A 17,069-nucleotide genomic window follows, 5' to 3' on the forward strand; every position below is an offset into this window, starting at 1 on the left:
ACACCTGTTGGTGAACCTGTTATTGCTAGAAAGATTTATCGTGGGTGTTCGGTAGTTGTTTGTGGTCGTCGGACCATAGCAGATCTTATATAGTTGCAGATGGTTGTCTTTGACGTTATCATAGGGATGGATTGGTTAGCTTCTGTTTACGCTAATGTTGAGTGTTAGACGAAGACTGTCACGTTCCATTTCCCGGGGGAATCGATTTTGGAATGAAAAGGTAATACGGCTTCGCCGAAAGGTAGGTTTATTTCCTATCTCAAGGCGAAGAAGATGATTTCGAAGGGATGTATCTATCAGATAGTTCGAGTCCAGGATATAGAAGAAAAACTGCCAACCCTTCAGTCCATTCCTGTAGTTAATGAGTTCCCAGACGTGTTCCCAGATGTACTTCCAGGTCTCCCAAAAGAGCGAGAAATTAACTTCGCTATAGATGTACTACCGGATACTCAGCCGATATCCATCCCTCCTTATAGGATGGCCCCTGCTGAGTTGAAGGAATTGAAGGAACAGTTGAAGGATCTATTGGAGAAGGGCTTTATCAGACCTAGTACGTCACCGTAGGGAGCCACAATTTTGTTCGTAAGAAAGAAGGACGGTTCGCTATGGATATGTATCGACTATAGATATTTGAATAAGGTGACGATTAAGAATAAGTACCCACTTCCGATGATAGATGATTTATTTGATCAACTGTAGGGTGCTCGATATTTCTTGAAGATAGACTTGAGATCGGGATACCACCAGGTCAGGATCCGAGGGGAGGACATTCCGAAGACAGCATTTAGGACTAGATATGGTCATTTTGAGTTCCTTGTCATGTCTTTCGGGTTGACTAATGCTCCAGCTATATTCATGGACCTGATGAATCGTGTATTCCGACCCTTTCTGGACCTGTTTGTGATTGTCTTTACAGACGACATTCTAGTTTATTCCCAATCGGAGACTTAGCATGCAGATCGTCTGCTTGTGGTACTCAGGGTCCTTCAGGGGCAGAAGTTGTATGCGAAATTCTTCAAATGTGAATTTTGGCTAAACTCTGTGGCTTTTCGAGGGCATATTATTTCAGATGAGGGCATCAAAGCGGATACTCAAAAGATAGAGGCTGTGAAGACTTGGCCTCGACCTACGACGCCGACGGAGGTTCGTAGTTTCTTGCGTTTAGTAGGGTATTACAGAAGATTTGTAGAGGGATTACCTTCTCTTTCTGCCCCATTGATGAAGTTGACCCAAAAGGCTGCCATGTTCCAATGGACAGATGCTTGCGAGCGGAGTTTTCAAGAATTGAAGGATAGGTTGACTTCAACACCAGTTCTAGCACTTTCAGAGGGATCTGAGGGCTATGATGTCTATTGTGATGCTTCAAAGGTCGGATTAGGTTGTGTGTTGATGCAGCACGACATGGTGATTTCTTACGCTTCTAGACAACTCAGGAAGCATGAGACGAACTACCCAACTCACGACCTAGAGTTAGCAGCCGTGATTCATGCACTTAAAATTTAGAGACATTACCTATATGGCGTTCATGTGGATTTCTATACAGACCACAAGAGTGTTCAGTACATCTTCAAGCAGAAGGAGCTGAACTTCCGGTAGAGGCAGTGGTTAGAATTGGTGAAAGATTATGATGTTGTTATTTTGAACCACCCAGGGAAAGCAAATGTGGTAGCAGATGCCCTCAGCGGAAAATCTAAGGGTACCTTAGCATACCTACGGGCTGGAAAAAGGGAACTGGCTCATGAGCTTCTTCAGCTAGCCAATTTGGGGGTCAGAGTTGTAGATTCAGAAGATGCCAGAGTTACTATTTAGATAGCATCAACATCATCCTTAGTAGCCGAGGTGAAAAGACGCCATTATGAAGACCTTTCATTGTCCCATTATAATTATACAGCTCTGCAAAGGAAGAAATCACCATTCCGGGTTACTGGAGAGGGATTCCTCAGGTATCGTGGTAGGTTATGTGTTCCCGATGTTGCGAAGTTATGTCAGAAGATTATGGTGGACGCTCATTGCTCCCGCTATTCTATCCATCCTAGGTAGACAAAGATGTACCATGACATTAAAGAGGTTTATAGCGGAGTCCGTAGCCCAGTGTCCTAATTATCAATAGGTGAAAATTGAACATCAGAAGCCCGGCGGATTATGACAGGCTATGGAAATCCCGACTTGGAGGTGGGAAGTAGTTAATATGGATTTCATCTCAGGCTTACACCGATCTCAGCGTAAGTTTAATTCTATATGGGTAATTGTTGACAGATTGACAAAATCAGCGCATTTTCTACCTGTTAAGACTACTTACACCGCCGACGATTATGCGAAGCTTTATATTAAGGAGATAGTTCGACTTCACGGTGTTCCTATATCCATTATCTCTGATAGGGGTATGCAGTTTGCGACTAATTTTTGGAGATCTTTCCAGGAGAGTTTAGGGACTCAGGTGAATCTTAGCACAAAATTTCACCCCCAGACAGACGGACAGGCTGAGCGTATCATATAGACCCTTGAAGATATGTTAAGGGCATTTGTGCTAGATTTTAGGAAAAATTGGGATGATCACTTGCCTCTTATTGAGTTTGCATACAATAATAGTTACCACTCCAGTATTCAGATGGCCCCGTATAAAGATTTATATGGGAGGAAATGTAGATCACCAATTGGATGGTTTGAAGTGGGAGAGACGAAATTAGTAGGGCCACACTTAATCCAGCAAGCGGTGGATAAAATTAAGCTCATTCGAGATCGATTATTAACAGCCCAAAGTCAACAGAAGTCTTACGCGGATAATTGCCGACGAGACTTAGAGTTCCAAGTTAATGATTGGGTATTCCTAAAGGTGTCACCGATGAAAGACGTCATGAGATTTGGTAAAAGGGTAAGCTTAGCCCTCAATATACTGGGCCTTATAGGATTATTTGTAAAGTGGGCAAGGTAGCATATGAGTTGGATCTACGTTACAACTTAGAGTACGTGCACATAGTCTTCCATGTATCCATGCTCCGTAAGTGTGTAGGAGACCTTTCGAGAGTTGTGCCCATCGATGATGTTCAGGTTACCGAGCAACTATCATATGAAGAGGTCCCCATTGCAATCCTGGATAGACAAGTTCGGAGGCTGAGAACTAAAGATGTAGCCTCAGTGAAAGTTATTTGGAGAAACGATAATAAGGAAGAAATGACTTGGGAGGATGAGGAAGATATGAAGTCCAGGTACCCCCATTTGTTCCCTCTCCCAGAAGAAGTTCAGACAGGGACGTCATTGTCTTGAGGTGTGTAACACTTTCCTTCTTATATTTCCTTGGTCGTGTGGGGCCATTATTGTCGTTGTTGTTGTAGCCCTGTTAGGCACTGTATATTTTGGGTTGTTGTGACAGGATGGTAATGATACGATTACAGGGGAAACTCTTGCAAAATTTTCATAGAAATCCTTAAGAGCTTAACATTCGAGGACGAATGTTCCTAAAGGGGGAGGAATGTTACACCTCATAGGTTTTGTACATTGAGATTCGCTAGGTGCTAGTCCTTCAATTGTAGTCATTGGAGTTACTCCCAAAGATATATGAGATTACATGTGCATAACTTATGACTATGAGGGGCAATTTTGGCCCAACTTGAGGAAAGAATATCTTTTAGTATATGAGGAGTTTTGGAGCAAAGTAAAAACCTCCAATGAAGCTCAGGAAGTCTAGTTTCCAACGCAACAAACCGTGCATCGATTGGACATCGGGATCAAGCATTATGATCATGTTAATATAGGCTGCCAGAGCAGGGATTAACTCAGCGCGAATGCTCCCCAAGGCGGCGCGAGCGCGTTAAGTAAATTTTAAGTCGGTTAGGACAGAATCTGGAACATTATATAAAGGGGCTTACCCCCTTATTTCTGATCCAAAACACTCCCAAAACTTCTCTAACTTTCTGGAACTTTCCCCCAATTTCCAAATACCAAATTTTAGCCCAAATCAAGTTTAATCTCCGGATTCGGGTTCGGACAGCGTATAGTTGTGGTTATAAAATCGTATTGCGGCAAGTCTTGGTTGGAACTCAAGGTGGAAAGTGAAGATATCGTGGTTCTAGCAGAGGTAAGGTATAAATCTCCCTTTTATTGACATTGATTTAGGTTTGTTTATGGAAATAAAGTTATTAAATAGTCGTATAACGAATTTATTTTTTGAGAAATTGGAGAAACATCATGTGGGATGTTTTACGAAGTATTTTGGTATTGATAATGTTGTGGTTGATGTTGGTATTGTTATTGTTGTTGATTGTTGGATTGTGATTTTGGGCTAGGGATATAAATAGGGGAGATGCTGCCCGAATTTTGGCTGATTCTAAAGGACTTTGATTTAAAGACTTGAGATAGGCATATGACGATAAGTCTAACGGTAGTATGGTTTCTCTTGAATGTAGATTTTACGAGATCGGGAGGATAAACGTTAAGTAATTGAAGACCGAAAAGGTATGTTAAGGCTGTACCTTCTTTTCTTGGCATGTTTCTATATATGGTAAGAGCGTGATAAACCTTATGACTCGAGATTTGTCAAAGTAGAGCTGGTCATATTGATGTCTAGTTTCCGAGTGTTACGTTATTCTTTCTGAGGGGCCACATCCCTTCCCTACATCTTTGAGTTTATAGAGAGACAGAAGAGACATGTTACAGTATCATCATTTTTCAGCATATGCATGATATACTGCATGGTATACGTATATATTTTTCTTTAGCCTGACCACTTGGTCAGTGAGACATTTTTATTTTTCCTGGCCTACAGGTCAGTGAGAAAGATATGCCTGGCCTACGAGTCAGTGAGACAGATTTTTCTGGCCTACGGGTCAGTGAGACAGATTGCCTGGCTGACGGGTCAGTGAGACATATTGCCTGGCTACTTGGCCAGCGAGATTTTACAGTTGCCTGGCCACTTGGTCAGTGAGATATATATATATATATATATATATATATTATATTGCATTTTATATGAGACAGGTTTGGAGAGGTATTCAAGCATTCTTTGGCCTCCAGATTGTATTGTTTCAGTTCAGTTCCAGCTATCATTGCCTTACATACTCGGTACATTATTTTGTACTTACGTCCCTTTTATCGGGGGCGCTACATTCATGCCTGCACGTATAGATCGACAGATTGGTAGGCCTCCCTAGTAGACAGGATCTGACATCAGCTGATTGGTGAGCTCCCTTTTTGTTCGGAGTTGCCAGGTCCTTTGGAGTCTTTCCTTAAATATTACAGATTGTATGATACAGTCACATATCTCCCTAGAGGCTTGTAGATAAGTCCTGTAAATAGTATGGCAGTGCGATAGCCTTGGCCGCTTGTTTATGTCTGTTGGATGCTATTAGTTTTGTACGACTAAAGCAACCTCCTCGGCTTGCTCAATTATATATACATATTTTGGGTGTGCGCCTAGTTCAGACGAGATGGTCAGTATTTTTGTGTATCTCCAGATTAGGCATTATCAATTTAAGTTGGGGCTCACTCCCCTGAGTTTCAGATTTAGAGTGGTTCGGTCGGGCCTAGTTTGGCTTCGGGTGCAGGTCACGTCACTCCGGAATTGAGGCGTGACAAACTTTCTCATCAGCATATCCATGATATACTGCATGATATACGTATATATTTTCTTTACCCTGGCCACTTGGTCAGTGAGACAGATATGCCTGGCCTACGGGTCAGTGAGACATTTTTATTTTGCCTGGCCTATGGGTCGGTGAGATAGATTGCCTGGCCTATGGGTCAGTGAGACTTTTTTATTTTCCCTGGCCTACGGGTTAGTGAGACAGCTATGCCTGGCCTACGGGTCGATGAGACAGATTTCCTGGTCGACGGGTAAGTGAGACAGATTACCTGGTCGATGGGTCAGTGAGACATTTTTATTTTGCCTGGCCTACGGGTCGGTTAGACACTTATGCCTGGCCTACGGGTGGGTGGGACAGATTGCCTGGCTAACGGGTCAGTGAGAAATTTTTATTTTGCCTGGCCTACAGGTCAGTAAGACAGCTATGCCTGGCCTACGAGTTGGTGAGACAGATTGCTTGGCCGACGGGTCAGTGAGACATTTTATTTTGCCTGGCCTACGGGTCAGTGAGACAGCTATGCCTGGCCTAAGGGTCGGTGAGACAGATTGCCTGGCCAATGGGTCAGTGTGACAGATTGCCTGGCCGACGGGTCAGTGAGACATATTGCCTGGCTACTTGGCTAGTGAGATTTTACAATTTCCTGGCCACTTGGTCAATAATCTCATATATCCTAGAAACTCCACTATCCACGATTACACAGCTAACACCTAACGAGTCTTAATGTACCAATCTACGAGGTGTAACATTCCTCCCCTCTTAGAAACATTTGTCCCCTAATGTTAAAATCTTAGGCATTCTACGAAAATTTTGCCAGAGTTTCCCGTGTAACTGTACCACTACCATCCTGTCACAACAACCTAAAATATACAATGCCTCACAGGGCTACAACAACAATGACAACAGTGGCCCCACACGACTATGGAACTATAAGAAGGAAAGTGTTACGCACCTAAAGACAATGACGTCTCTGTCTGAACTTTTTCTGGGAGTGGGAACAAATATGGATACCTGGACTTCATATCTTCATCAGCTTCCCAAGTCATTTCTTCCTTATTATTGTTTCTCCAAAGAACTTTCATTGAGGCTATATCTTTACTTCTCAGCCTCCGAACTTGGTATCAGAGCAGGTCTGTCCTAGGGAGTCTACAAGCCATGTCTAGTAGAGTCTTGTTTATAGGTGTGTTGTGCACCACATTATATAAATAGGAAGCTATATGGAATTTAGGAATTTGTTACCCTTCTTCTAGATCTAAATCGTGCTGTAGAGCCAAGTCATAGGAGGCTTGAGTTAAACTTAGTCTTCTGTATTTATGCACAGCTATGCCGTTGACGAAGAAGACAGTAGCTAATCAGAGAGGTGATATGGCAGCTGGTGAGGGGAGTAGTAGGGCACACCCGACAGCTGAGGCAAGGCCTGAGGGCCAGAGTGAGACCCTATCCCCGCCATCATCGACAACCCCACCGCTTGAGGAGCCCCCGAGGGAGGCATTACCACAAGTGCCCCATCCCATACCAACAGACCAGGATTTTATGAGGGTGGTGCACTTATTGACCCAGATTGTGATGACACAAAGGAAGCCAAGAGCACCTGCTGGAGCAGTGACCGCTAATGGGTCCCAAAGTTTGAGGGTTTGTGAGTTTTTAGCACTTGACCCTCCAGATCACTCAAGGATTAAGCGGGACGAGGATCCATAGAACTTTGTCGATAAGCTTCAGCGTATTTTTAGGGTCATGCATGCTACCGAGACCGAGGCAGCGAAATTAGTGACTTTCCGGCTTCGCGATATAGCAGTCTTATGGTATGAGAGGTGGGAGCAGGCCGGAGGTCCCGAGGCACCTCCAACGAGTTATTCTAGGTTTTTAGAGGCCTTTCTTGATCACTATTTACCATTGGAGGTGCGAGAGGCGAGGTTAGATCAGTTCTTGACTGTGCAGCAAGGTAGTTCAAGCGTCCGAGATTATTGCCTCCGATTTTATTCCTTGGAAAGATATGCTCCATCCTTCTTTGATTCTTCGAGGGCCAGGATTCACAGGTTCATATCGGGTTTGTACCCCGACTATGTTGAGGCTTGTACTACTGCGGCGGTTAATGATAATATAGACTTTGCTCGTATCCAGGCGTTCGTACAAAACTGTGAGGATCGTAGACGTTAGCGGCGGGCGACCGAGAGCATGGAGAGGGGCCATCATCAGCAGGCTAGGACTACTGGGCAGCAGGGTGAGAGTAAGGGGAGTTTCAGACCCCAACACCAAGGTGGGCCATTTAGGCCACCATCAGCTCAATCTCAGGGATACAAATCAAGTTATTATATTCCATCTAGACCAGGTGAGAGTTCCCGTATGTCTAGGTCATAGCAACAGAGGGGGTCGGGGTAGGCTAGGTCCCTACCACAACAATGTGGTAATTGTGGCAGAGCGCACTGTAGGCGATGTCAGTATGGATCGAGAGCTTGTTATACTTGTGGCAGCCCAGATCATTTTAAGAGGGATTGCCCACAGGGGCAACCTACTGGTATGGCGCAGCTGACGGGCTCTCTGACAGGGTCATCAGCATCTGTGTATCCTCCTGGGCGTGGGCCCCAGTATTCATCAGGCAAAGGCAGAGGTAGGGGAGAAGCATCTTGTGCAGGCGATGCTCAGAACCGCATCTATGCTTTGGCAGGTCGTCAAGACTTGGAGTCCTCACCAGATGTTGTGATAGGTACATTAACAGTCTGTTTATATAACGTTTATGAATTAATAGATCCGGAGTCCAATTTGTCTTATGCCACTCCATTTATTAAGGGAGAATTCAGTATAGTGCCAGAATTGTAGAAGGAACCATTTTCTGTGTCTACATCTGTTGGTGAACCTGTTATTGCTAGAAAGATTTATCGTGGTTGTTCTGTAGTTATTTGTGGTCGTCAGACCATAGCAGATCTTATAAAATTACAGATGGTCAACTTTGATGTTATTATGGGAAGGGATTGGTTAGCTTTCGTTTATGCTAGTGTGGGGTGTTGGACGAAGACTGTTACATTCAATTTTTCAAGGGAAACAACATTGGAATGGAAGGGCAATACGGCTTCGCCGAAAGGTAGATTCATTTCCTATCTCAAGGCGAAGAAGATGGTTTCTAAGGGGTGTATCTATCATATAGTTCGAGTCCAGGATACAACATCCAAACTGCCAACCCTTCAGTCTATTCCTGTAGTTAATGAGTTCCCAAACATGTTCCCAGACGAACTTCTCGGTCTCCCACCAGAGCGAGAAATTGACTTCACTAGAGATGTACTACCGGATACTCAGTCGATATCTATCCCTCCTTATAGGATGGCCCCTGCTCAGTTGAAGGAGTTGAAGGATCAGTTGAAGGATCTATTGGAGAAGGGCTTTATCAAACCTAGTACGTCACCGTGGGGAGCTAGACACAGAAAATGGTTCCTTCCTGTATCTAATATCTCTGATAGGAGTACGCAGTTTGCGACTAATTTTTGGAGATCTTTCCAAGAGGGTTTGGCGACTCTGGTGAACCTTAGCACAATATTTCACCCCCAGACAGACGAACAGGCTGAGCGTACCATTCAGACCCTTGAAGATATGTTCAGGGCATTTGTGCTAGATTTTGGGGGAAATTGCGATGATCACTTGCCTCTCATTGAGTTTGCATACAATAATAGCTACCACTCTAGTATTCAGATGGCCCCGTATGAAGCTTTATATGGGCGAAAGTGCAGATCACCAATTGGACGGTTTGAAGTGGGAGAGATGAAATTAGTAGGGTCGGACTTAATCCAGTAAGCAGTGGATAAATTTAAGCTTATTCGAGACCGATTTTTAGCAGCCTAAAGTCGACAGAAGTCTTATGCGGATAATCACCGACGAGACATGGAGTTCCAAGTTAATGATTGGGTATTCCTAAAATTGTCACCGATGAAAGGCGTCATGAGATTTGGTAAAAAGGGTAAGCTTAGCCCTCGATATATTGGGCCTTATAGGATTATTCATAAAGTGGGAAAGGTAGCTTATGAGTTGGATCTACCTTCCAACATAGAGTCTGTACACCCAGTCTTCCATGTATCCATGCTCCGTAAGTGTGTTGGAGACCCTTCGAGGGTTGTGCCTATCGATGATGTTCAGGTTACCGAGCAACTATCATATGAATTGGTCCCCATTGTAATCCTGGATAGACAAGTTCGGAGGCTGAGAACTAAAGATGTAGCCTCAGTGAAAGTTCTTTGGAGAAATGATAATAAGGAAGAAATGACTTGGGAGGCTGAGGAAGATATGAAGTCCAAGTATCCACATTTGTTCCCACTCCCAGAAGAAGTTCAGACAGAGACGTCATTACTTCTTCTGGGAGTGGATAAAATTGTATTGCGACACTTTTAGGAATACCCAATCATTAACTTGGAACTCCAAGTCTCGTCGGCGATTATCCGCATAAGACTTCTGTTGACTTTGGCTGTTAACTTTATCCACTGCTTGCTGGATTAAGTCCGGCCCTACTAATTTCGTCTCTCCCACTTCAAACCATGCAATTGGTGATCTTCACTTTGGCCCATATAAAGCTTTATACAGGGCCATCTGAATACTGAAGTGGTAGCTATTATTGTATGCAAACTCAATGAGAGGCAAGTGATCATCCCAATTTCCCCCAAAATCTAGCACAAATTCCCTTAACATATCTTCAAGGATCTGAATGGTACGCTCAGCCTGTCCGTCTGTCTGGGGGTGATATGTTGTGCTAAGGTTCACCTGAGTCCCCAAACCCTACTAGAAAGATCTCCAAAAATTAACCGCAAACTGCGTACCCCTATCAGAGATAAAGGATACAGGAACACCTCTTCGAAATCATCTTCTTTGCCTTGAGATAGGAAATGAATCTACCTTTTGGCGAAGCCGTATTGCCCTTCTATTCCAAAGGTCTGTTCCCCGAAAAGTGGAATGTAAAAGTCTTCGTCCAACAACCCACACTAGCATAAATGGAAGCTAACCAGTCCATTCCCATAATGATGTCAAAGTCGACCATCTGTAATTCTATAAGATCTACTATGGTCTGATGACCACAAACAACTACAGAACAACCACAATAAATCTTTCTAGCAATAACAGGTTCACCTACAGTGTAGACACAGAAAATGATTCCTTCTACAATTCTGGCACTATATCGAATTTTCCCGCAATAAATGGAGTGACATAAGAAAAATTGGACCCCGAATCTATTAACGCATAAACGTTATATGAACAGACTGTTAATGTACCTGTCACAACATCTGGTGAGGACTCCATGTCTTGACGACCTGCTAAAGCATAGATGCGGTTCTGAGCACCGCCTGCACCAGAAGCTCCTCCCCCACCTCTGCCTCTGCCTGCTGAAGACTGGGGCCCGTGCCTAGGAGGACGCACAGATGTTGATGACCCTGCCATAGAGCCAGTTGCAGTAGGTCGCCCCTATGGGCAGTCCCTCTTAAAATGATCTGGGCTGCCACAAGTATAACAAGCTCTCTATCCATACTGACATCGCCCGTAGTGCGCTCTGCCATAATTACCACATTGTTGTGGTAAGGACCTAACCTGCCCTGACCCCCTCTGCTGCTGCGACCCAAATATACGGGAACTCTCACCTGGTCCAGATGGAATATAATAACCTGATCTGTATCCCCGAGACTGAGCTGATGGTGGCCTAAATGGCCTACCATGGTGTTGGGGTCTGAAACTCCCACTACTCTCACCCTGCTGCCCAATAGTCCTAGTCCTCTTATGATACTCCCTCTCCATGCTCTCGGCTGCCTGCCGCTGACGTCTACAATCCTAATAGTTTTGTCCGAATGCCTAGATACGAGCAAGGTCCATATTATCATTCGCTGCCGCAGTAGTACAAGCCTCAACATAGTCGAGGTGCAAACTCGATATAAACCTGTGAATCCTGGCCCTCGAAGATTCAAAGAATGATGGAGCATATCTGGCCAAGGAATCAAATCGGAGGCAATAATTTCGGATGCTGGAACTACCTTGCTGCTAAGTCAAGAACTGATCTAACCTATACTCTCGCGCCTCCAATGGTAAATAGTGATCAAAAAAGGCCTCTGAAAACTCAAACTATCGCGCTGGAGGTGCCTCGGGACCTCTGGCCTGCTCCCACCTCTCATACCATAAGACCGCTATATCACGAAGCCAGAAAGCTGCTAATTTCGCTGCCTCGGTCTCGGTAGCATGCATGACCCTGAAAATATGCTGAAGTAGTTTTAAGGTAAAGCAAAGATGGAGTCTAGATATGCTCCATCTTTGCTAGATATACTCCGATGATGGTAGCTGACATGGAAGATAGGGTACACCGTTTCGTGACTAGACTTGGGCCTCACTTAATTAAGGATTGTATGACGGCCTCATTATAGGGTGGCATGGATATTGCCCGCATCCAGGCATATGCTCAAAATTTGGAGGACCTTGAATGTCAATAGCGAACGAAGCAAGATCCGAATAGGGGCCGTTATAAGCGGGCCAGATCCGCAGGTTATTCAGGTACTTATCAGGAAGGTAATGGGCCCTATTCTTATAGAAGATCAGCCCCTTTAGCAGTTAGTGCACCTTCCCAGTTTCAGAGGCAACGTTATGATCGACCCACTTATTCTGGACTGGGCCAGAGCTTGAGGGCGTCAGTTCCTTCTTATCGGGGAGAATCAAGCCAGGCAAGGCCCCCATTACCCTGTTGTGATCAGTGCGGTAAGGGCCACTTTAGCCAGTGCCACTAGGGTATGGGGGTGTGTTACTCTTGTGGGCAGCCTGTTTATGTTATGGGAAACTTTCCATCTAGCGGTAGAGGAGGCCCGGCACAACCGACAGGTTCGATCGCAGGCTCCTTATCTGCTGTTCGACCTCCTGGGCAAGGTTCTTTAGTTCCAACCGGTAGACTTATGGGAAATGGTCAGGTCTCAGGTTCCGGTAGCAGCCAAAACCATATTTATGCACTCATAGGGCGGCAGGATCTTGAGTCGTCCCCAGATGTTGTGACAGGTATTTTATCCAGCTGTTCCTACGATGTTTATGTGCTAATTGACCCGGGTTCCACACTATCTTATATCACTCCTTATATTGCCGATAAGTTTGGCATTAAGCCCGAATCTTTGTCTAAGCCTTTCTTAGTTTCTACTCCGGTCGGAGAACCTGTTGTTGCGAGACGAATTTATCGCAAGTGTCTGGTTACGATATGTGGCCGTGAAACTTTTGCTGATTTAGTGGAGTTAGAAATGGTGGACTTTGATGCTATCATGGGTATGGATTGGCTAGCCTCTTGCTATGCCAATGTGGAATGTTGGTCCAAAACTGCAAAATTTCAGTTTCCGGGTGAGCCGGTTCTCAAATGGAAGGACAATACTCTGGCTCCAAAGTGTAGGTTTATTTCCTACCTTAAGGCATGGAAAATGATTTCCAAAGGTTATATTTATGATTTGGTTTGAGTTAGAAGTACTGAAGCTGAACCGCCAACTTTGCAATCCGTTCCTGTAGTTAATGAATTTTTCAGGATGCATTCCCCGATGAATTACTAGGTCTCCCTCCCGAAAGGTAAATTGAATTTGCTATCGACGTGTATCCGGACACTCAACCCATTTCTATTCCCCCTATCGTATGTCCCCTGCTGAGTTGCAAAAGTTAAAGGTACAATTGCAGGACTTGCTGGATAAGGGCTTCATTAGGCCCAGCACGTCTCTGTAGGGAACACCGGTATTATTTGTGTGCAAGAAGAATGGCTCACTAAGAATGTGTATTGACTATCGGAAATTGAATAAGGTGACTATTAAGAACAAATATCCATTGCCTAGAATTGATGATTTGTTCGACCAGCTACAGGTTGCCAAATGCTTCTCGAAGATTGACTTAAGGTTAGGGTATCATCAATTACGAGTGAAAGGGGAAGACATTCCAAAGACAGCTTTTCGAACTAGATATGGGCATTTTGAATTCTTAGTTATGTCTTTTAGATTGACCAATGCCCCTACGACATTTATGGCATTGATGAACACAGTATTCCGACCCTTCTTACATGTTTTTGTTATCGTGTTCATTGACGATATCTTGGTATATTCTCGTTTAGAGATGGAACATGCTGATCACTTTTGAAAGGTGTTGCAAACACTGCGAGATCAAAGGCTGTATGCCAAATATTCCAAATGTGAATTTTGGCTAACTTCGGTGGCTTTCCTGGGCCATATCGTGTCCGATGAAGGTATAAAAGTTGATGATCGTAAGATGGAGGCAGTTAACAATTGGCCTCGATCAACGACCTCTTCGGAAGTCTGAAGTTTCTTGAGCCTTGCTGGGTATTATCGAAGATTTGTAGAAGGAATTTCTTCCATAGTAGCTCCCTTTACGAAATTAACTCAGAAAGGGGCCAAATTTCAATGGTCGGAAGCGTGCGAGCGAAGTTTCCAGAAATTGAAAGATAAAGTTGACATCCGCTCTGATTCTTACCCTTCCAGAAGGAACCAAGAGTTAAACTGCATATTGTGACGTGTCACGTATAGGACTGGGGTGTGTACTGATGTAGAACGATAAAGTGATCGCTTATGCCTCACGACAGTTACGGAAACATGAGCAAAGTTATCCAACCCACAATATGGAATTGGCCGCGGTGATTCACGCTCTTAAGATATGGCTGCATTACTTATATGGAGTCCATGTTGATATCTATATGGGCCATAAAATCCTTCAATATATATTCAAGCAAAAGGAATTGAATTTGAGACAACGAAGGTGGCTCGATTTGTTAAAGGATTACGATACTGAGATTTTATATCACCCTGGCAAAACTAATGTGGTTGCTGATGCTCTAAGTCGCAAGTCAATGGGTAGCCTATTGTATGTGCCAGCGGAAAAGTTGGAAATGACTAGAGAGCTTTATCGCTTGGCAAATTTGGGAGTTCGCCTATTGGATTCAGAACACACTAGGATTACCTTACAGAATATATCCCAATCGACTCTTGCCTCGGATGTAAAGGCTCAACAGAATGAAGATCCAGTTTTAGCTAGCATTAAGGAAGGAGTAAAACAAGATCGGATTTCAGCCTTTGAACTGGATTCAAATGGGATTCTCAAATATCGAGGCCATCTTTGCGTTCCAAATGTAACCAAGCTCCGAGACAGGATCATGTCAGAATTTTATTACTCCCGGTATTCAATTCATCCCGGATCCACCAAGATGTACCATGATCTCAAGGGCTTTTATTGGTGGGATGGTATGAAGAAAGATATTGCTAACTTTGTAGCTCAATGTCCCACTTGCCAACAGGTAAAGATTGAACATCAGAAACCCAGTGGCTTATTACAAGAAATGGAGATCCCAGCGTGGAAGTGAGAAGTGATTAATACGGATTTTATCACGTGATTGCCCCGTTCTCGTCAAAAATACAATTCTATTTGGGTGATCGTAGATAGGTTAACTAAATCAACCCATTTCTTGCCAGTAAGAACGACATATGCTGCTGAAGACTATGCTAAGTTGTGTCTTAAGGAGGTTGTGCGTCTTCATGGCATCCTGGTGTGAATTATTTCGGACAAAGGCGCTCAGTTTACAACAAAGTTCTGGAAATCTTTTCAGGAAAGCCTTCGGACTCGAGTAAATCTTAGTACGACTTTTCATCTACAGTCAGACGGGCAGGCTGAGCGGACTATTCAGACTTTGGAAGATATGTTACGAGCCTGTGTATTGGATTTCCAAGGGAGTTGGGATGATCATTTGCCTCTAATAGAGTTTGCTTATAACAATAGCTATTATGCCAGTATCTAAATGGCTCCAAATGAAGCTTTATATGGCAGGAAGTGTAGGTCTCCCGCCAGATGGTTTGAAGTCGGAGAAGCAAACTTATTCGAGCCAGACCTTGTTCATCAAGCTATTTAAAAGGTAAAGCTTATTCAGGAACGGTTACGCACAGCTCAGAGTCGTCAGAAATCTTATGCAGATGTACGGCGATGAGAATTAGAGTTTCAGGTAGGTGATTAGGTGTTTCTGAAAATATCACCTATGAAGGGAGTAATAAGATTTGGTAAGAAAGGGAAGCTCAGTCCCAGATATATCGGACCATATAAGATTGTCCGAAAGGTAGGCCATGTGGCTTATGAATTGGAGCTGCCATTAGAACTGCAAGCGGTTCATCCAATTTTTCATGTGTCCATGTTGAGGAAGTGTATTGGAGATCCCTCCAGAATCATACCTGTTGACGATATACAAGTTACAAAAACTCTGACATACGAGGAAGAACTAATTGCTATTGTCGACAGAAAAGTCCGCAGACTAAGAAACAAAGATGTGGTTTTAGTAAAGGTTCTAAGGAGGAGTAAAGATAGGGAAGAGATGACGTGGGAAGCTGAAGCAGAAATGAAGTCCAAGTATCCCCATTTATTCCCTGCCATAGATAACACTATTCTGGAGGAATCCTTGCAAGATCCTGCTTTACCCGCAATTCACTTACAAGGTAAAAGTCATATTTAACCCCTTGAGAGTTAATATGATGGGAAATATTATTGTAATTGTTGCATGTTATGTGTCGCCGAGTACGGTATCCTACAAGACATTTAAATTGGAATTGTAATAAGCGGGAAATTAGCAGGGCTCCAATTGCAAAAGATACTTTACTAAAGTTACGTAAAAATTTGAAATGTATGATTATCCCTTAAGTATTCCAACATTCAAGGACGAATGTTTTTAAAGGGGGGGGGGGGGGGGGGGGGAGAATGTTACACCCCGTAGTTTGGTACGTTGAAACTCGTAGGTGTTGGATATTTTAAGTAAGGACATTAGAGTTATCTCCAAGGATACATGAGATTAGACGAGCTTATTTTATGTTTATGAGGGTTTAAGTCCATATAATAAGTTGCGGAAGGATTGGAGGGCAAGTGAATCAAGGAAATTTAGTTTGTTGGATTTTGGAAGAAATAGGAGGGGTAATTTTGGCCCTACTTGAGGAAGGAATATCTTATGGTATACGAGGAGTTTTGAAGTGAAAGAAAAGCCTAAATTGAAGTTCGAGAAGTCTAGTTTCCAACGCAGCAAACCGTGTGTCGATCCGACAACGGAATAGAGAATTATGAGCATATTAAAATAGGCTGCCAGAGCAGGGATTAGCTTTGCGCGAATATGCCTGTGGGTGGCGCGAACGCGCAGAGAAGACAGGGACAACTTAGCGCGAACGTGCACCAAGGTGGTCCGAACGCGCTGAGTAATATTTAGGTCGGTTGAGGCAGAATCTCGAACATTATAAAAGGGGGCTTACCCCTCATTTTTCATTCTAAACATCCCAAAACTCTCTCAAATATTCTGGAAATTTCTCTCAACTTCCATACACCAAGTTTGAGCCCAAATCAAGTTTAATCTCCGAATTCAGGTTCGGACATCGTATAGTTGTGGTTATAAAATTGTATTGCGGTGAATCTTGGCTGGAGTTCAAGGCGAATATTGAGGGTATCGTGGTTCTTGTGAAAGTAAGGTATGAATCTTCCTTTATTAGTATTGAT

The sequence above is a fragment of the Lycium barbarum genome, chromosome 12 (assembly GCF_019175385.1).
Source record: "Lycium barbarum isolate Lr01 chromosome 12, ASM1917538v2, whole genome shotgun sequence".
NCBI classification, from domain to species: Eukaryota; Viridiplantae; Streptophyta; class Magnoliopsida; order Solanales; family Solanaceae; genus Lycium; species Lycium barbarum.